The sequence below is a fragment of the Chiloscyllium punctatum genome, chromosome 32, assembly GCF_047496795.1.
Source record: "Chiloscyllium punctatum isolate Juve2018m chromosome 32, sChiPun1.3, whole genome shotgun sequence".
NCBI lineage: Eukaryota > Metazoa > Chordata > Chondrichthyes > Orectolobiformes > Hemiscylliidae > Chiloscyllium > Chiloscyllium punctatum.
In genome coordinates, this window is record NC_092770.1 from 10112031 (window position 1) to 10134069 (window position 22039).

General features: G+C 40.1%; 1 protein-coding gene across 10 annotated transcripts in view; it reads right to left on the minus strand.

Annotated features, from left to right (window-relative positions):
* The window catches only part of ppfia2 (PTPRF interacting protein alpha 2), a 549829-nt gene that overhangs the window by 510465 nt on the left and 17325 nt on the right, over positions 1-22039 (minus strand). The window contains exon 2 of one of the 10 annotated variants that reach the window (XM_072551620.1): positions 10505-10628. The exons of the other annotated variants lie outside the window; for them this stretch is intronic. The gene's annotated coding sequence lies outside the window, so the exon portion shown is untranslated. The remainder of the gene's footprint in view (positions 1-10504; positions 10629-22039) is intronic. 10 annotated transcript variants of the gene reach the window in all.

Below are 22039 nucleotides of genomic sequence, written 5' to 3' on the forward strand. Positions count from 1 at the left end.
ACAAACTGCTTCATTTTCAATTGAATGTTAGCCATCTCCAAAGATTCTGATGATGTTTCCAACAAATTTAAATGCTGAGCTATTGCTGCAATTATCTTCTCCTTTCCTCACAGAAGGAAGCAGCTTTAACTCCAGATTGTCTGTAATTCCAGTAGCTTGGCCTTAATCACCTTTTTTGCAAAACCCCCAAAAGTCACTTCTTCCACCCCCAGAAAACTCTTAATGACTGAAAGAGCCAATGCTATTCCAAGCACTGTTTAAACCAAATTAAATCAACACCGAAAACAAAAGACACTAACACATACCACTTGCTGCCTTCAAGTCCAGCAACCCTAACCCCAAGTCGGAACTACAGAACACATCCTGCAAAGAGCCCTCAATCTGTTTTGGATCAGGCCAGACCCCTCAAAACATTTCAAGAAAATAGCCCAGACCCTAACTTTGCTATTTGTTTTAAGGAGGCGTATAACAAATATTCCACAAGTAGTGCAGCTGGTCCAACCATTTAGTTTTAAACAAAACAAAATCTATTTATAAGATTACCAAATGAAACGCAAACAAAGTAGAACAGAATATAGAATAAACTAACGTTTCCGAAAACCCAACAGAGTACCCAACTTAATGATGCTGTTCCAAATACTTGCAACAATCCCCATAAACACCCTTTGGCAAAAAAGGTAAAATCAAACACAGCGTCTTACAGGAGAGAGAGAGATAGAAGAGAGATTCAGTATGGAACACTTTCTTCCATGTAGCTGTTTCTTGGACTAGCAGCCTCAAAACGACTGGCTGCTTTCAGTGAACAGTCAGACTGCTAAATACCAAACCAAATCAAATCAAAGAAAAGCTGAGCTGGGAGAACTGGCCACTCCCCTTTCAAGGTTTTTTAATGACTTGAAAGCCTTTTGCCTGAGGCAGTACCTGTTAGCTATAATCAAATTGGCTTGAACATCCTTCAGACCATGACCTTTTGGAATCGCTGCTTTTATGAAAAAATGCCAAGGATAGCATAACCTTGTTCAAAGAGCAGCATCGTCACAGACATATGAGGTTCTCAGAGAGATAATTCTGCTGGAGGAGTTTAAAAACTCACTTCCAAAGATGATAAGCATTTATGTGGATGAACAGAAAGTTTAAGAAGTGAGAAGAACGACAGAAATGGCAGATGAATATACACTGGTGCATAAAGTGAATTTTAGGTTCCAGCAGGAATCAAATCTAGATGGATTTTGATGTGCCTCAAAATAATTAAATGATAAGGAAGTCCTTGAGGAATGTGAGCTCTCTGTCTCAGGAGCAAAGAATCAAGTTGAAAGTTTTGTTGCAGCAGTATGAGGACCTCTGCAGAATAGAATGGGGAGGACTAATACTATTGTGCATGAAGTAGGGAATGCTGTTCCAATAAAACAATACCCCACGGGCTTAATCCTCTCAAAGCCGCACATGTCCAGAAGGAATTGGTTGTGATGCTCAATAAAGGCATAATCGAATCGAGTCAGAGTGAGTGGAGTTCGCCGATCATGTTAGTTACCAAATCTGATGGGACTCAATGATTTTGTGTGGACTTTTGGAAGGTCAACACCACAACTAAATCAGAATCCTACCCAATACCAAGGTTGGAGGACTGTCTACAGAAAATTGGACAAGTCACTTATATCATGAAGTTGGATTTATTGTGTGGTTATTGTCAGGTACCTTTATCAGAGAAAGCAAAATAAGTTTCTCCATTGGGCTATATCAATTCAAAGTGATGCTCTTTGGAATGAAGAATTCACCAGCTACATTCCAAACAGACTTGTGGCTGGATTAACAAACTGTGCAGTTTATCTTCATGATATAGTGATCTTTAGCGAGTCATGGAAAGATCATATGGTACAGTTGGCAGAGCTCTTTGAACGATTAGGAGAAGCAAAACTGGTCATATACATAAAGAAAACAGAATTTGCGAAGGCAGAATCATTCTTGGGACAGAACATTGGTCATGGAAAGTTGACCGAAAGGAACGTGAAGATGAAGGCCATCAAGGAGTTTCCATGACCATCCTCTAAGAAAGAGGTGTTTCGATTTTTGGGACTTAGCAAATTCTACCAGAAGTTTGTTATAAACTTCAACATTGTGGTGGCACCACTAACAAATTTACGAAAGAAGAACATGAAATTTTGGTGGACACAGCAATGCCAGGAGGCATTTGAAAATTTAAATCATATTAACCACTGATCAGTTTTAGCTACATCAAGTTTTTTTGAAACCCTTCAAAGTTGCAATCGATGCTAGTGATACAGGAGTTCTAGCTGTATTGATGCAGGAAGATGATGATGGAATTGAATGGCCAATTTGCTGTGTTTGGAAAAAACTCAATATCCACCAGAAAAAATACTCCTCTATCAAAAAGGAATTATTGAGGTTGGTACTGGCCTTACAACATTTTAATGTCTATGTGACTAACAATGTGTTAGAGACAGTTGTGTACACCGACCACAATCCTCTCACATTTCTGGAAACATTTAAGTCAAAAATATGTGACTATATCGTTGGAGTCTTATGTTATAGACTTAATTTACGAATTGGACATGTTGCAGGCCATAAAAATATGACAGCAGATGCATTATCGTGGATTTGAAGGAAAAAGTGTAGATAAGATTTGACAAATACAATGTTATATATGTATGCAGAATTAATATGAAAAGTATAATTTAGGTTAAAGACATATGTTTTCATAGTAATAGTATTAGCAATTAGAGAAAAAAATGAAGCCATCTTTTCACTATGATGGCTCATTTTTTTCTTAAGGGAGGAGGTGTTTCAAAGTCGAAAGCATGTACGGTCACTTAGAGATAGAAAGTGCTTTTCTGAATTTAAAGCACAGCCACAGCTGCCAGCTAAAGGTCAGGCTGTTCCAAATCTAACAATGGGCTGTTTAATGGATATGTGAGTACTGGCTGTTATTCTGAAAACAATGCAAATTTAACCAATTAGTTTAAATTATGCCCAGAATACCAGAAGCCAATGGACTTAGAATTTTATTGTTTTGACACCTGGAAATCAATCAAATTATATGAATTTAATGTGTCATGAACCCAGAATTTTGAAAATTAAAGGAAGAACAACTGCCATCGAGCAACAGAGCAACTGCTACAGAGCCGGAGAGCTAACCGCTCATCTAACATCTTGCTCTCAAAGGAATTAGAAAACACTTTCTATCAAAGGTACCTTTTCACGTATGACATGCACACAGTAAAAGGAAAATGACCCAGGGAGGTCAGCAGTCAGAAGACTGAAGACCTCAGAGAAGACAAAGACTGTGCGGTCTTGAGATTAAGTTAATGTAATGTTTAATAAATGTGTTATTGGAACAGCATTTTTATTAAGTTAGATTCAGATAGTAAGTAGTTGAGAAAAGGGGGTGCTTGGACTTGTGAATAGTTATTGTTTAGTGTTCACTATTAGAGTTAAGAAACTAAACTGTTTTTCTTTAAATAATGGAATTTAGGAGTTCTCTGTCACTTATATTTTAGCAGAATACAAGGCAAGGCGAGTTTTTCTGTGTGTTTGGTTTTAATTAACAGAGGGGTTCGACCTCTGCGGTGTAACACTAGGTTTTCGAATTCTAAAAAATTTATGGTCTCAATTGCAACCATAACAATTGCATATAAATAACATCTAATTAAATGAAAGTTGTAGTCATTAATTGAGGTTTCACTTGAGCACACGGAAAGATATTACTAAAACTGTGATGGTGTTTGAGTTAGAAAGCATATAAGGTCTCATTCTGTAATTAAATGGAAGACTGAGTAAAGATTGGCTCCAGTATCATTTCCCATAAACTGGCTTTCTGGAATAAAATAACATTTTTGAAAGAGTGTTGATAGCAGAGATTTGAAAGAGCATGGCAGAATAACTGAAGAGAAAGAACTGTTAGCATACCAACTAATCCTCACTCAAACCCTTCCAATCCTGAAAATCCAATCTTTCTGATCTACCCCTCCAAATATGCCATACCTGCGTCCCATCTCCCTCCTGTGTCCTTCCCATATCACAACCCCAGCTCTATCTGCTCTGCACACCCCAGTAGGGGAGCTGCTGGCGGTAATTTCTGTCTTTGTTGGCACTCTGGGTACTGCCCTACTAAAATGGCTATGTCTGCATCCTATTCTGGTCACCAGACATAGCTTTTCACCAATAATTTCATTCTGGAAACCTCTAGATGACCCTGCTTGGAACAATCACAATTGTTTCCCATAACAATATGCCATCCTCGACTATAATCTGGACTTGCTAAGTCCAAAAAGGTTTCAGTTCTGATTGAGACAGTCCTGTCTCAGTTTACCCCATCACCATCAGCTATTTCAATTTTGCCAGGGATGGATCTGTGTCCATGGTCTGATATTATCAGCTGTGATTGGGAATATGTCCAGAAAATTTAAAACCATTACAGGCTCTTCCAAGGGCGGTACTACTCGTTTTTATCTACCAGCGGCAGGCAGCTCAATGCATCTGCATTTGCTACTTGACCTCCCAGATGGTGTTCCAACTTGTAATTCTACGCACTTAGTATTACAGCCTACCACTGAATTCAGCCTGACGCTATGGATGGCATTGTCTTGTCCTCTTTAAGTAGACCTATCAGGGGGTTATAGTCTTTTATTATGACAAATTTACATCCATAAAGGTATTGATAGAACTTACTGACTCCAAATATGACAGCCAGACCTTCATTCTCTATCTCAATGTATTTACACACTGCAGTACCACAAGTCCTGGTGCATATGCTATTGAGTATTCCTCTCCAGTAGGCCACCTATGAGCTAATACTACCCCGATGCCATATGGAGAGCCAGCACATGTCATTACAACTTTCACTTTTGAGCATAGTAAGCCAACACCTTAAAGAATGATAGCTGCTTCTTTAATACCCTGAAAGCTACAGCTTGGCTATGCAAAGATTTCCAAAGCTGACACTTTTTTAGGAGTTGGTGCAAACTTGCCAGGTTAGAGGACAGGTTATTTATAAACTTTCTGGAATAATTCACCAGCCCAAGGAAAGACTTAAGCTCCATTGCAGACATGGGAGCAGGGCACCTTTGATCACCAATAGGTATAACCCAGTCTTGTCGACTCTTTAGCCGAAGTAGGTCATACTGGGTGCCTGGAACACACATTGTTTCCTTCTAAAGTGTATGGTCACTTGGGAGAAACATCTAAGGACTATGTCCAAGTTCTCTAACTGTTCCTTATCAGTCTTCCCTGCTATTCCCACATCATCCAAATTAATGGTGACCTGGAATAAACCTTGTAAAATGTTCTCCATCATCTGAGAAATTGCACAGGCTGACAATATCCCAAATGCAGTCTTGTATACTGATACAAACCCGTATGGATATTAACTACAGCATACTTCTGGGAATTCTCATCTGACTGCAATTATAAATATGCATGGCTTATGTCAAATTTTGTGTAGAACAGCCCCCCTACCAGCTTTGCAATACATCCTCCTTGCAAGGGATTGGATATTTATCCAACTTCAAAAATTGGTTCCCTCTTTACTTAAAATCCCCATAAAGGCGAACCAACCTGTCAGGCTTCATAATCAGTACAACCGATACTGCCCATTCCGCAAACTGGACTGAAATGACAATTCTTTTGCTTTCCCAGCCTCCTGATTTTTGCCTCTGCTTTTGCAAATGGCACTGGATGGGCCTTACAGTGGTGTGGAATTGTTTCCAGGTCAACATGCAAGGTGGCCTTAGCACCATTGAAAGTCCCAAGACCTTTCCAAAAAGCTTTCGGGTATTTATTTCGGACATCATTCAGGAAGCCATTTTCTAATTGAAAATGTTGAACCAATCTAGGTGAATCTTTCATAACCAATTTCACCCCATCAAGTTTGGGCCTGAGCCTTTTACTACAAATCAACGGTAACTAAACCAGCTGCTTCTCATAACAGAGCAGAACTTCTCAGTCTAGCCAAGATCTTGTGCAAACTCAAGGATTGGAGTCCAAGCAAATTTTTTGAACACTGGTTCTGCGATCACTAACACAACTGTGCTAGTATCAACCACCATTAGAAACGGGTGACATTTGACCAGATGTTTATTTTGATTGGTTCTGATTTACATGCTGCCAAGCAATTTAACTATTGCAAACCGGATGTTGGTGGACTTTCAAGGATCCCAGCCTACGAGTATTCTTACTCAAGTTAGGTTGAGTGGGACTCTTTTGCTGTCTCGAATCTGCATATGGCAGCAACTACAATGACTTGCCAGTCTGGATCCCTGAAGGAAATTTTAACCATTTGGCCAAGGCTTGGCTTTGTTTTGGAGTATTGCTGTGGGCTGGCCTCGAGTCCCGCTGTTCAGGACATGTCCTGAATGAGACTATGCAATTGCCTACACTTCAAGAGCTTAGTCAAACTGGCAAATGTGTCCACTTCCATTGAAATACCCTGCAACTCATTTGCTGCACTTTACAATGATAGAGCAAGTTGTAGTGCATGTTTGAAGTCCAATTGGGCCTCCTCTCATACCAAACAGTCCCACATACCAAACAGTCTCTCAGCATCTCATTAAGGGTTAAACCAAAGTGACATGCCTCTGCCAGTTGACTTAACCTCATTAAAAATCCAGATATGGATTCCTCTGGCTCTCGAATCAGAGAGTAAAGCTAATAGTATCGCAGAAATTACAGGAGGCTTGGTGTCGGAATATTCCTTAACTAAAGCCGTTAACACTGGGGGCAGCACGTTGGCTCTGTGGTTAGCACTGCTGCATCACAGCATCAGGGACCTAGGTTCAATTCCATCCTCGGGTGACTATCTGTGTTTGGTTTGCACGTTATTCCCATTTCTGTGTGTTTACTCCACTTTCCTCTCACAGTCCAAAGATGTGCCGGTTACATGGATTGGCCATGGGAAATGCAGGGTTACAGGGTGGGGGGTGGATGGGTCTGGGTGGGTTGCTATTCAGAGGGTTGCTGTGGACTCTGCTTCCACACTATAGGGATTCTATGATTCTTGAAAGGTTTTAGTATCTGGTGCCTCAGGAAAAGTTAGTCTCATCATAACCAAAAAAGCTGCAGGTCCTCAAACTATCAGGAGAATTACTCACTACTTTTCATCTGCCCCAATGTCATTTACCCAGAAAATATAATATATTCTCTCTGCATACTGGGCCCAGTCTTTAATGGCAAGATCGAACAATTCAAGCCTCCCAAGTAATGGTATGATGCCATAAATGCTCACCCCAACTCAAAGATGACTGTTACAAGCAAATTTCTTCGGGAGCATACTTTACGCTCACTGCCACTGAAATAACTGCACAGAAGCCAGTATTCATCATCAAGTCACCTTTTATTTACATGGGCATAGCACTTAATACTGGTCCAGCTTCCTCAGAGCCAGCTCTCAGAGTGAACAGAACCTCTCACACTCCTGTTTTAATCTGTCAGCCAGGGCTCCCTGATTAGACCAGATTAACAACCCCAGTCAGGGTATTTATATTCTACGAAGTCAAACTGACTGACCTCATTACAATCAGTACAATGGGAAGTTCCATTACTTTATTAAACAATATATGCATGCCTTCAGTAATGTCTACTTACAGAGGGGTCAGAATGGGTACTAGGATCATGTCTGCAATGTTCAATGAATTTCCTCTATTACTCACATATGTATATTGTTGAAATAGTTAGTAAAGGTCATTATTCATTAGTATCATGGTATACTTGCCTCTCCCTATATTCTCCTCACTACATGGCTTCCAGTAAAACTTGCTTGGTAAAACTTCCAGATTGCTTCAAATGTTCCCATCATCAGTCAATAACATAAGACACAGTCCTGAGGAACTTTCGAAGTTGAAGCAACAAACCACACTCAGACTCGGTTGATCCCAACAGAAATAAACAGAATCAATCAGCCACACATAGGGTCCAGGTGCAGTAGATGTGCTGCACTGGGAGAATGCCTAGAAGCTTTCCAATACAGGTTGCAGAAGCTGGCAAACAAAAGCTCATTGATAGCAATCAAACACAAATGAATTAACTCACACACTTACTTAACTGAAGAAAGTAGATAAGTAAAGACACCATACTGCTGCTCTCCCATTAAAAAAAAACAGACAACTGGTGGTAACTTAATTTGAGGGTCACCATGCCTCAGGCAAGGAAATAGCAGAGAAGAAGAACCCCTCAGGCTAACCTCAGCCAGTATGGGAACTGAACCCATGGTCTTGGTGCTACTCTGTTTTATAAGGGAGCAGGACAGTCAACTGAGCTAACCAATCTCCACAAAAGTTAGCTACATCACTTATGACATCCTAACCAAGTCTTTCAACCATAAGATTTATCCAGACCCAATCATTTTTTAATTCATTCATGGGATGAGGACATCACTGGCTAGGCCAGCATTTAATGCCCATCGCTAATGGCAGTTAAGAGTCAACCACATTGCTGTGGGTGTGGAGTCACATGTAGGCCAGACCAGATAAGGATGGCATTTTCTTTCCCTGAAGGACAATCTCTCTGTGGGTAAGTCATGGCAACAGTATATCTGAAGCCTTGCTTATAAAATTGATAAAAGGTCAGGTTAGCATGGTTTTAAATACAAAACGGTAACATGGCTCATGCAATTCTTGGCTGTCTCAGAATAAAGGAAGAAATGGGAAAGTATGTGTGAAAGTTAAGGCTTTTGAAACTAATTTCAGTCTCAGGTGAAGCAGTTATCAACTGTGCTGTTTAATTGGTACAGGCAGGAACCAGGGGAGAGTATGAATTCTTTCTGAAATGATCTCAATTATTTGGCCATATGTCTACAGCTTTCTCTGAGATGGACCTATGCGAGACCACATTGTAGTTGGTTTCTGGGATGAGGTTCTCGGTCTTCTTTTGCAGAGAGGACTTCACGGTGTCCAAGGATGGTGAAATACCCTGGTGGGCAAATTCCATAAACATAACAAATCCCTTCTTCAGTGAGACAAAGATTTTGCCTGGAAGCTCAAAGCTGAAGATAAGTAGAAAAACCACTTAGAATTTGGAAGCAATGGGAAGAGGGCACAAACACCACCACTGCTATTTGTTCATGGTATAGAGAGAAACATCCACATCAGAGGGAAAGTTGACAGCCATTAATGTCCAGTGCCATGTTGGTAATGTAAAGGCAATTTCAGAACCATGCAGGAGAAACAGCACAGGCCAACAGTTGGATAAATAGCAAGAATAAATCCTAACAATTGATTTCTGTGAAAGAAATATATGTTAATAAAGAACATGATTTTTTTTTCTGAGGGAAATTATAAAACATCATGATAACTCTGGTATTCAGACTGCTTTGTTTTTAGCAGGAAGCTTCATTTTTAATCAGATTACAGGGCAAGTGTGTCAATCTTTTCAATTACTGTTCAGTAGTCAAGCCATATTTTCTTCAGTCTTTAACTTACACTTACATGAAAGAGGAGATATTTCACTGAAAGTCATGGGACAATCACATGCCACAACTCACTGTGAACATCAGTTTACAAATATACTCTATTTTACTTCTAATTAATGATATTCCTTACTAAACAGAGAACATTATCTTGCCTTGAGCCTTCATTAATCAGCAGCATCAGAAGCCGACTATGTATCCCACTTAATGGCATTCTATCCTCAGGACCACATATGAACTTTCTATATCTTCTATTTTTTTAGGAAGGGCTATAGGCAGCAGAACAATAGCTCAATGGGCATGAAGGTAAACAGCTGCAGGATACCATTTGAGATCTAAACTTACTCTTTGATGACAGAGTAAATGAGAAGGAAGGCACAACCACTGCTGATGATTTGATAGAGGGAGTCCTAGATTCTGTCATGCTGTTTAAACACAGCATAGAAACCAACAACCATCATACATACTTTGTCCTCACTTTTGACCAACACAAACTGTACTGATACAGCGGTGTGCACAGAGCAAGTGAACTCGAATGGCGTACAACAGCAGTCAGTTAGATGCCCCACTCCTTTTCGCTTAAGAGACAATCGATCTGGATATCCTTCCTGAAGCTGCAGTAGCATACGTAGAATTTATTCTTCTCGATAATACAGAGATGCTTCTTATTGATCCTCAATTTACAATTCAGAGTAATGTATAAGTGTCCTATTCAGACTATATATACATGCTCACTAATACACAGCAGGCCCACCTTCTGCAGATTTTAATGTTGGTATCCGAGAGGAAGCAAAATATTCCATTAGCCAGGAGTTTTGTCATTGTTCAAAGTGTAGCCTCTCATATTCAGGAGCATACAGAATTCCACACTCCTCATACTAACCAGCCAATACTTCTTAAGGATCCAGTCTTGCTCATGTCTCTTCCAGAGGATGAATGCTTAACAGTTATGCCTTCACATTAAAGCACTCAAAATTTCCTGAATGCAGAGCCTGGATCGAAGAAGAAGGCCTCTCAGTGGAGATACACCACTACCTACAACTGACATGTCAACTCTAAGAGATTGATGGACTTCCTAGAGTGTCTTACCTTTAGCAGCAATTGTCCTCTTGCCCCCAGAGATGGAATTCAGTCATTCCTCTATGGTCTTCCTATGAGAGAGTGCAGGAGATGCAGATGGTCCATTTCCCAGAGCAGGTGTTGAAGATTTCCCCTGGGATACAGAGAAGAGTACAAACAGAACTTACTACAGCCACCTTCCATTTCCATTTTTCTCTTTCTTTCTCCAGGTGCTGATGGTTTGCCTCTCGAGTCCACCCTTCGGTGATCTTTGTTCACTGCCAATATCTTTGATCACTGTGACAGGTATGACCCATGACTAGTAGTTGTATCAGATTGCACATCAAGCCTACTCAAGATTCTTACTTCCTATTGATCACTAACATCACATCCTTCTCCAATACGAGCTGAGAACAAGACCAAAAACAGATTTGGGATGGTGGGAGTGTTAGAATAAGGAGATTGTCAATTGCTAACTACTGAGAAAAATGTTAACAATTAAATGTTATTGGTTGAATTACAATGATTTAAAGGAATACAATGAAAGATTTTAAGCGAAATGTAAAATAATGGATAAGTCACTTCATGGTAGTGAATGATATATATCATCAGTGATGCCTGCTGACATAGGGGACACAATTGGGACAAGGATCAGACCTGCACAGTTTTAACAATACCCTCTCTTACCTACTTATGAATAGAATCTAAAATTAATAAATGTTGCTATTCACATTACAAGGATAGATTTGCATCTCTCCATATTCTCAATATATCTTAATACAAGGTGCAATAGATTACCTGGAGTTTCCCTGACTTCACCTATGTTTTTTACTTTGTCTTCAAAGAAAGGGTACAAACTGTGAATTTAAAAATAAATGTTTTGGTTTATTTTGGTATCTATATCTGAACTCTGATCTGGCTCTCACTGATGAAGGTCTTGTGGAAAATAGCACCTTCTCCACTCATTCAACAAACTGTGTATCTCTATTTTGCAAGGCCCCAACTGTGGATCAGGAGACGGTCTCCAGGCTTAGGAAGTCCCTGACCCTTGCTTGGCCCTCCATCAATAATTTGTAAGGGGCACACAGATTGTCAAAACTTTCCTGAGGGTTCAATAGAATTATGGCAGGAGTCTAGCAGAACCTCCAAGGAAATTTGGGTTTTAAATCTTCACAGAAAGCTTTAAAATTATTTACTAATGAAATGCAGAATTTAAATTTTGCCTAGTAACTCTCTTATTTACACTTGCCTCCCTGGATTTTTTATTCAAAAGCTCCACATTCCGAATATGGACATAGAGAGGCTTGGCAAGTGGAGTGGATGGGCATGTGGCAGATGAAATAAATGCAAAGAAGTTTGAGGGGATTTTTTTGTAGGAAGAATGAGAAGGGGCAATATAAAGAAAAGTACAATTCTAAAGCGTGTGTACAAACAGAGAACTGGGGTATAGTTACACAAGTTGTTTATTATGGGAGTGTAAATTGAGAAAGTATAATTAAAGAGTATAATTTATTTGATTTTAAATAAATAGAGGCATAAATGTACAAAAACAGGGAAACTATGACAAACTATGATAAACCTTAAAGAAAACACTTTCAGCCTCAGCTGGAGTATACTGTCAAATTCTGGACAGTATGCATTAGAAAGCATGTGAAGGTTTTAAAAAAGATGCAGAGAAATTTCATGAGAGTGTTTCCAGGAATGATAGATTTCAGTTCTGTGAAGTAACATTTGGGCTGTTCTCTTATGAAGGTTGAGAGATGATTTGGTGAGAGGTATTTATTATCTTGAAGGATAGAGAATTATGGAAGAAGATAAAGCAAAAAAAAACTTTCCAAGTACCAGAAGATTCAAGAACCAGAAATCACAGCAGGGAAATGGCAAAAAATGTAATGTGACATGGGAAAGACCTATTTATGCAGTGAGTGGTTAGGATTCAGCGCATTCTCAGGCAGACAATCATAGCCTTTAAAAGGGAATTGAAGAAATAACACTTGATTTAAAAAACAGGAAAAGATTAGAAAAAGGCAAGGTGGGAGTAGCACAAGCATGAACACAATGAGATGAATGGCCTCCTCCACTGCTATAATCATTTCAACCATCATTCTCAGTCTTCAGTTTTTCTACTTATCTTCAATTAAAAATACCATATACATTACTGAGATTGAACTCACGTGACTTCAAAATATTCTTTCTAGGCAGTGAAGTACTTTTGAAATGTCGGGCTAAACTTGCCAATTTTTAAAATTGTGTGTGTCATTTTCAGGGTATTTCAAGGTGTGTTTCCCATGTGGTGGCTTTTCTTTGCAAATTTTCTGCTGCTCACCTCATTAATTATGCATGAGCCTCCATAGTGCCCTTATCATTTAATCCTGTGTTCATCGAGGCAGAATTGCTTGCTACTGCCAGGATCTTCTGCCTTTCAAAAGACAGGCCCTATGTTTAAATCCCAATTCCAGAACACTTCTAATGTTAAAACCTAGGAACTCAGCTAAACACTCTGCTGCTCTATTGTTATTTCTGCAGAAATGGCTGAAAGAAGGAAGCTAGCACATCACTCCTCCGAAAAGGAGCTGGATGTCCAGGTGCACGTGTGCTGGAAAAGAGGGCTGTTTTCTCCAGACCACCAAGGCAGCCATGGCACCACACACTGCCAACCTGGACAGAGATAGCATTCTGGGACAGTGTTGTCTCCAATGTAAAAAGAAAAGCCTAACAATGTCGAAAGAAGATCAGCGACTTTCTGTGCTCCACAACAGCAAATCTTCTCTCTCCATCTCATACTCACTTTAACTCTGTAACTGCACACATCCCCCAACAAGGCCAATGGTTTACCACTCTCACTATTGCATACAGCATCTTCACACAATGACCCTCATTCACATATCCCCAACTACGAACGCTCCCTGTCCTCAGCACTTCTCATTCATTCTTTGGGAACACCTCATCACCTTGCCTGTGCCTGCACATCCACTAACAGCTCATCAAGTTATTTTCATCACGCTCAATTCCTTCTTTTGCCAAATTGTAGAAAAAATGCCACACAATGGTTGGGAGAATGCAAAGACAGGTTGCAGAGTGGCTAACATTTGTGACCTCACCCTTTCAGGAGAAGATCCTCAAAGTAGTTGGAGACAATTAATGTGGTGATGCCGAGTCTGCCATATTGAAGCAACCAGGAAAGCCTCATTGTGCTGTGCTGTGCTGCTCTCCCAGTACCAACACCATGAATATATTCTTAATAAGCTCAGGCTTCTAGTCCATTAAGCAACAAATGGTCTCTCTTTCTTGTGCAGGCACCAGCAGCATCCACAAGGCCACAAGTCCAAGGAGGCTAGCCTCTCACATTATCAGCTTTTCCTCCACCTCTGAGGAAGAAAACACAAATCTCTCAGAGGATACACCACCAAAACCCTCTACCAGCTCAGAGACTAACTCTGATGAGTCATTTGAGGTTTGAAAACACAATCTAGGGAGCATGCCAGTGGCACATCTCCATAGCTGGTCAAGGAAGAAACATCTCAAGTCACTGGCACCCAGAGATCTGGAACCTGCACAGCCCCAGGCAGAAGATGGCACCATAGTTTTGGCCAGTATTGACTTTGTGCAAATGAACAACCACAGGAACAGCAATCAGGTTTGTTGGAAGAATTTCTTAAACTGGATCAAAAGTTGGAAATGAGAGTATTTGCTGGAAAAGCACAGCAAGTCAGGCAGCATCTGAGGAGCAGGAAAATCGACGTTTCAGGCTGGACCCCTTCATCAGGAATGATCTGATGAACTTCCAGAAGTTGGAAGTGTCCACCAATTATATACCATACCATATTGGTTTCAAATGCATGCATCTAGCTGTCACATGGATAGACTGGCAGCTGTCATGCAGATAGGTCCAGCAAAATATTCAGTGGCTGTTGAAAATGTATGCAGACCCGCATTGCATTACTTTAGTCTTTGGTGCCTCAACATCAATAGCAAGGCGAGAGGGGAATGAGGGACCTTGACCTCATCTAAGTGCTGCTTCCTCTCAAGGAAACAGGGTGATGCTATCAGGCACCCAGACAGAGGAGGAACTACACAAATTCCCAGAAATCTCCTCTCAGAACACTGCAGTGATGCCAGGCACGTTCACTTCCCATCCTTCCAGCAACTCCCAACTCAATGGAAGGTGAGCTTGCATCTGAACAGAATACTCTCAGTATGTCTGGACTCTCTACTCACAATTGCCCTTGGGTTGACTGCCAACAGCTTTCAAGCCAACAGGTTCCAATAGTGTTGAGGTTCCATCCTCATTAGCTGCAGATCTCTAGACTGCACCTAGATATAGTGGGAGGATGAGGAAAAAGAAAATGTTCGGACAGCACGTAGATGACACTTCATTTTAAGTAAACTTGCGCATCTGCAAACAAATGTTTGCTTTAAATCATTAAATGTCTGCCTGACTGTCACTTTAGCTGTAAGACCTGGTTATCTGGCTACTGTGTCAGAGTTAAGCAGCCTCTTCATACACCCCAAGGAGTATAGAGGTAAGAGTGGCAAAACATTCTATATACCAAAAGATTTCATACGTCCTTCAACCCAAATGGAGCACTATCGTGAGAAAATCACTGAGTTCAAACTTAATATGATTACCTTGTCTTAGGTACTTGTCTCCATTCATATCCTCTACTTCTGGCCACTCTGAGTGTGTGTATATGAGACTACATGATAATTCATGAGTGCACACTCCTCTCAGGGCAAATGTTCCTTTTATCCATTTGTCTTACAAGGGAATGCACACTTATTTATGCACTCTTATTTAAAGATGGGAGATTCCAATGCTCAATTAGCATCCAAATTCTGCCTCAAAGCACAAACATGTCCATCGAACCCACACAAAAAAAAAAGAAAAGAAGCTTACTCTGCCTACTGTGATGTGTTGGATGTCATTTTTCTGCCTAATTGCGCAATTAAAAATTGGCGCAATATGAACTCAATCCAGGTCATGCTTCTGAATGAATGAGCTCTGCCTGAAAATCAAGGTTTCTGCACACCCTCTCCCACTCTTCATGTACTCTTTTGTGTCCTTGTTAACACTATCAGCTTTGAAGTGCTCTGAATTCCAATCCAAATCTTTTATTTGATTCAAAAATGAATGAAGAATGAAAGGGATGCTGAAGATCTGAAACAAAAGCAAAAATTGCTGGCAAAATTCAGCAGGTCTGGCAGCATCTGTGGGGAGAAAGCACAATTAACATTTTGAGTCTAGTAACTCTTAATCAAAGCTCAGAACTTCATCAGAACTCTGCTTTCCCCCCACAGCTGATGTCACATCTGCTGAGTTTCACCAGAAATACCCATTTTTGTTCTTTTTATTTGATTATCCATATCCCCTATATTCCCTCTCAGCCTCTGGGCTATTGCACTACCATGCCCCCTGCCACTACGTCTGTTTCCTCATTGAAGCCAAGATGGTAGTGACTTGCAAAACTCCACTCTGCCACGCCTCTCCCCTCCACATGCCCACAGTACCCTATGCCATCCCCTGCGAAATCAGATCTCTTCCTTATATTTAGAGCTGCACTAAAAGGCAAGACAAGTCAGAAATGCTGTAAGCATCGAAGTAACTGCAGAGTGAGCAAGTACTAAGAAAGCAAATTCAGCACCTTGAGATGCATCTTGTGCAGACAATGATATTGGTGTGCATCCCTCAGCGCAATGGCCTGGCAGATTCCTTATACTGTAAGATATCCATGAAGTCCAAAGTGCTGTATTAAAGTGTTGAAGTATATTCTGAGTTAGTTCAAGATAGGTGAAGATGATGTGATGAAGCTGGTGTTCTGGAGATGCCAACTTCTGTGGACAACGGATGGGGCAGTTGCTGCCCATGGAGCATGTCATGACATGTTGGGAAATGAAGTTGAACATGGAGCCTGGAGAAGCAAATAGCCAGCTGTAGCCACCAAGTAATCACTTTGAATTTCAAGTCAGAAATTGATGTGGTCTTGATTCTGACTTGTGCCTGGGAGAATCGTGAACTGCATATAATTGAGATGAGATTAGCCAATAATGAGATGTAAATTTGTGGAAAGAAAGTCTTTTCAGCTGACTAGCAAGATTCTCAACTATCTGTTAAACTCTCAAGAAAAAGATCATACATTTTTTTAACCCAATATCAAAGATCTGATTTTCATTCTTGCCACATTCTCCCAAATGTCTTGCCAATGCTCACGCCATCCAAGGACTCTGAGCATTCCACCTGTCATCACTGATGCATGTAGGAATATGCAGGAACCAATTTCCACAAAGCCAGATCCTGCAACTGTAATAAGGCAATGATCAGCCAATCTGTTTTAGTATTGTTGATTAAGAAAGAAGCATTGGACTGGACATCTGGACAACCCTATTCTTATTTTAAAATAGCACCATGGAAGAATTAAATCATGTAGTAATGCCCATTTCACATATATTAATAAAGCTGGTGATATTGGCTGGTTAGTTATGAGACTTCTTTATATGTACACACTATTTCCCAGTTCAAATTGTTTAATGTCTAAAACAAAAAAAATTTTGAATTAGATTTTTACGTGGACAATACATTGAACTCAAGGCCCTCTGTAAGAAATGCATTTTATTTTAGATATGAATACTCATTTAGTAAATTTATTAACTAAAATTAGTATATCATATGTGTTGGCTACTTTTGAAATAAATCAAACAATTACTGTATAATATATAACATTATACAGTTTAATGCGATTTTAAAACTATTGTTATGTCAATTAGTTAATACAAGATTCACTGAATCAACACACAACAATCCATTATTACATCATATCTCAGTTCAGAACTTTAATGTGAACAAAATTGTGAATGTGAACAATATTCAATGTACAATTCTAGCTGTTTTATTGAAGTCAAAATAGTAAACAGAGTATTCAGTAAAATTTAATTTGAAAATGAGTTAACTTTTTTTCAGAAAGTACAAAGAATTAAGACACACCAAAATAAAACAATTCATAAACATCAGTTAATCCTCTCCTCATATTCTTCCCTACTACAGTACTGAGATGAGCTTGGATCAGACCACGAAAATGAAGTTAAGATCTAACTAGCGAGCAATAAGTTTCCTTTTTAAGTTGACAAATTCAGGTGCTTACTAAGAGAATAAAGCTTTTGAATATCAAGTTTTCGTACATAGAAACATCGAAAATAGGAGCAAGAGTAGGCAGTTGAGCTCTTCAAGCCTGCTTGCAATTCAAAATTATCATGGCTGATCATCCTTCACAATATCCAATTCCCACTTTCTTCCCATACCCTTTGATCCCTTTGGCCCTAAGAACTATTTATAACTCCTTGAAAATATTTGAGTGTTGGCCTCAATTGCTTTCTGAGGCAGAGAATTCCACAGGCTCATTGCTGTCTGGTGAAATAATTTTTTGTCATCTCAGTCCTAAATGACCGACGCTGGATTTGTAAACTGTGACCCCAGTTCTGAACTCCTCAGTCATCTTTTCTGAGTTTGACCCGTTAGAATTTTATAAGCTTCTAGGAGATCCATCCACCTTCTTCTAACTCCAGTGGACATAGTCTAACAGATCCAGTCTCTCCTCATACGTCAGTCCTACCATCCAGGAATCTGTCTGGCAAATCTTTGCTGCACTCTGCATTCCTGCCATAGCCAGAATATCCTTCATCAGATAAGGAGACCAAAGCTGCAAAGATACTACGGGGTGGTATCCTAAGGCCCTGTACAATTGCAGCAAGACATCCTCGCTCTTGTACTCGAATCCTCTCACTGTAAAGGGCTACAATGCTTTCTTCATTGCCTTCTCCAAGTGTATGCTTACCTTCAGTGACTGGTGAACAAGGATACCCAGTTTCATTGTACCTCTCCCTTTCATAATCAGCTGCATTCAGATGATAACCTGCCTCTTTGTTTTGTTACCAAAGTCAATAATCTCACATTTATTTACATTATATTTCATCTGTGATGCATTTGCCTACTTACTGAACTTGTCCAAATCATACCAAAACAATCATGCATCCTCCTCACAGTTCACCCTCCCATTCAGCTCTGTGTAACCTGCAAACACGGTAATATTACATTTAGTTCCTAATAAATCATTAATATACATTGTGAATAGCCAGGGTCATAGCACTGATAGGTAAAGTATGACACTAGCCACTGCTTGTCACTTTGAAAAATGACTCATTTTTCCTACTGTTTTCTGAGTGCTAATCAGTTCTTTATCCATGTCAGTATACTACCCTGAATCACATATGCTTTAAATTTCACATGCTAATCTGTTATGTGGGACCTTAGCTAAAGCCTTCTGAAAGTCAAAATAAACCATATCCACTGGCTCCCTTTTATTAACTCTCCTAGTTACATCTTGAAAGGTCAAGTGCACTTGTCAAGCATGAGGTCCCTTTCATAAATCCATTCTGATTCTGCCTAATCCTGTCGCTGTTTGCCAAATGCTCTCCTATAAGATCTCTTATAATAGAATCTCGCATTTTCCTCACAACTGATACCAGGCTTACCAGTGTATAGCTCCTTGGGGCGGCTCACAGGTTAGTACTGCTGCCTAACAGCACCAGGGAACCTGAGTTTGATTCCACCCTCAGGCAACTGTCTGTGGGAGTTTCTGCACTCTCCCTGTGACTGCATGGTTTCTTCCAGGTGCTCTGGTTTCCTCCCATAGTCCAAAAATGTGCATCTTAGGTGGATTAGCCATGGAGAATGCAAGGTTACAGGCCTAGGGTAGTGGGTGGGATGCTCTTCAGAGTGTCAGTGTGGACTTGATGGTCTGCTTCCACACTGTAGGGATTCAATGAATCCCTGTTTTGTCTCTACCTCTTTTTAAAAATTAAAACAGTAGAATTACATTTGCCAAGAGAAAGGGAGGACTGCAGATGCTGGAGATAAGCCAACTTCCAATCTGATCCAGACTCGATAGAAACTTGAAAGATGAACAACAATACATCCACTATTTCCAGAGTCACTTCCTTAAGTATTCTGGGATGTCGATTATTGGGTCCTGGGGATTTTTCAGCCTTAAGTCCCATCAATTTCCCCAACACCATTTCCTTATCAACTAAACCCTGCACTTTTTGGGTATTATTTGTGCCCTTCTTTGTGAAGGCAGAACAACAATATATACTTAATCAGTCTGCTATTTCTTCACTCCCCATTGTAACTTCCCTGTTTCTGGCTGCAAGGGACCTTGTCTTAACTAATCTTTATCCCTTCACAGAATTATAGAAGCGTTTGCAATTAGTTTGCATGTTCATTATGAGCTTACCATATTCTACTTTCCCTCTCTAAATCAATAATTTTGTCCTCCTTTGCTAAAATCTAATCTGCTTGAAATCCTCAGGTCTCCTGCTTTTTTGTTTGGCCAATTTGAATGCCACATCCTTGGATCCAATATATCTCTAATTTCCCTTGTTAGCCTTCGTTGGACCATCTTTCCCATTTTGTTTTTTTTACTAGACAGGAACAAATAATTATTGCAGTTCTTCCATTAATTTTTTTATATGTTTGCCACTGCCTATCCACCCTCATCCCTTTAAGTAATGTTCCCCAAATTATCACAGCCAGCTTGCAGATTATACCATCATAATTTCCTATAGATTCAGGAGCCTATTCTTCAAATCGACTATGTTACTCTCCATTTTAATGAAAAATATAATCATAATATAGTCACTCTTTCCCAGGGGACTCATACAGCTAATCAGCCAATTACTCCTCTCAGATTACATAATACCCACTCCAGAATCTAATTCTAGACACAGAACAGTGGCAGGGCCTTTGGTCTACGATGTTGTGCTAAACATGCCAAATTAAACAAATCCCTTCTGCCTGCACTTTGTCGATATTCCTCCATTCCTTGCATATTCATATGCTTATTTAAAAGTCCCTTAAATGCCTCTATCACATTTGCATCCACCACCATTCCAGGCAGCATATTACAGACTCCTACCCACACATCTCCTTTGAACATTTTCCCCCTCTCAATTTAAATGCATGACTCCTATTATTAGATATTTCAACTCTGGGAAAAAGATTCTTATTGTCAATCCTATCTATAGATTTCATAATTTTATTGAGTTTTTTCAAGTCTCCCCTCAGCTTCTGTTGCTCCAGAGAAAACAACCCGAGTTTTTCTAGCCTCTCCTTATAGTTTATAACCTCTAATCAAGGTAGCATCCTGATAAACCTCTTCTGCACAGTCTCCAGTCTCCCCATTCTTCCTGTAACATAGTCATCAGAATTGAGTGCAGTACTCAAAGTGTGGCCTAAGATCTTATAAAGATACTGACTCTTGTACTCAATTCCCTGACCAATGAAAGCAAGTATGTCATATGCTCTTCTTGACCACCCGATCTACTTGTGTGGCCACTTTCAGGGAGCTATGGACTTGAACCCCCAGATCCCTCTGTACATCAGTGTTGTTCAGGGTCCATAAACTATATACTTTTCCTTAACATTTGATCTCCTAATGTGCAGCACCTCAAACATGCCCGGATTAAACTCAATCTGCCATTTCTTCACCCATATATGCATCAGATCTCTACATCGCTATATTCACTGACAATCTTATACACTATCCATAACTCCACAGATCTTTGTGTCATCTCCAAACTTACTAATGCACCCAATTACTTTTTCATCCAAGTCACCACAAACAGCAGAGGTCCCAGTACAGATCACTACAGAACACCACTCGTTGCGGACAACCAGCAAGAAAAACACCCTTCCACCACTACTCTCTGTCTTGTCTGGCAAGCCAATTCTGAATCCATGTGGCCAAGTCACCATGGATCCCATGCATCTTAATCTTCTGGATAAACCTCCCATGATTAGCTACGGATTTCATAATTTTACAGACGTTTATCAAGTCTCCCCTCAGCCTCGGCCGCTCCAGAGAAAACAACCCGAGTTGTTCTAGCCTCTCCTTACAGTTCATACCCTCTAATTGAGGTAGCATCCTCTTCTGCACAGTCTCCAAAGCCTCCACATCCTTTCTGTAAAGTGGTAACCAGAATTGAGTGCAGTATTCAATTTACTAAATAAGACTCAATCAAGTTAGTAAGACACGAGCTCAGGATAAAGCCATACTGACTGTCCCTAATTAAGCCATGCTTGTCCAAATGCATGTAAATCCTCTCCCTAAGATTTCTTTTCAATAGTTTCCCAACCACCGGTCTACAGTTTCCTGGATTATCTCTATTTCCCTTTTGAACAGAAGAACAACGTTAGCCACTTGCCAGTCCTCTGGGAACCCTCCAGTGGCTAATGAGGACAAAAAGATCTTGGTCAAAGCTCCAGCAATCTCTTCTCTTGCCTCTCTCAATAACCTGGGGTGGATGCCATTGGACCCTGAGGACTTATACATCTTAAAGCTCTTCAAGAAACCCAACACTACTTCTTTCTTGATGTCAAGAAGCCCTAGCATATTAAGATGCTAACATACCCACAACTATAACACACTATTCTCACTATCATCCAAATCCTTTTCCTGGGTGAATACTGATGTACAGTACCCATTTAGGATCTTGCCCACATCCTCTGCCTCCAAA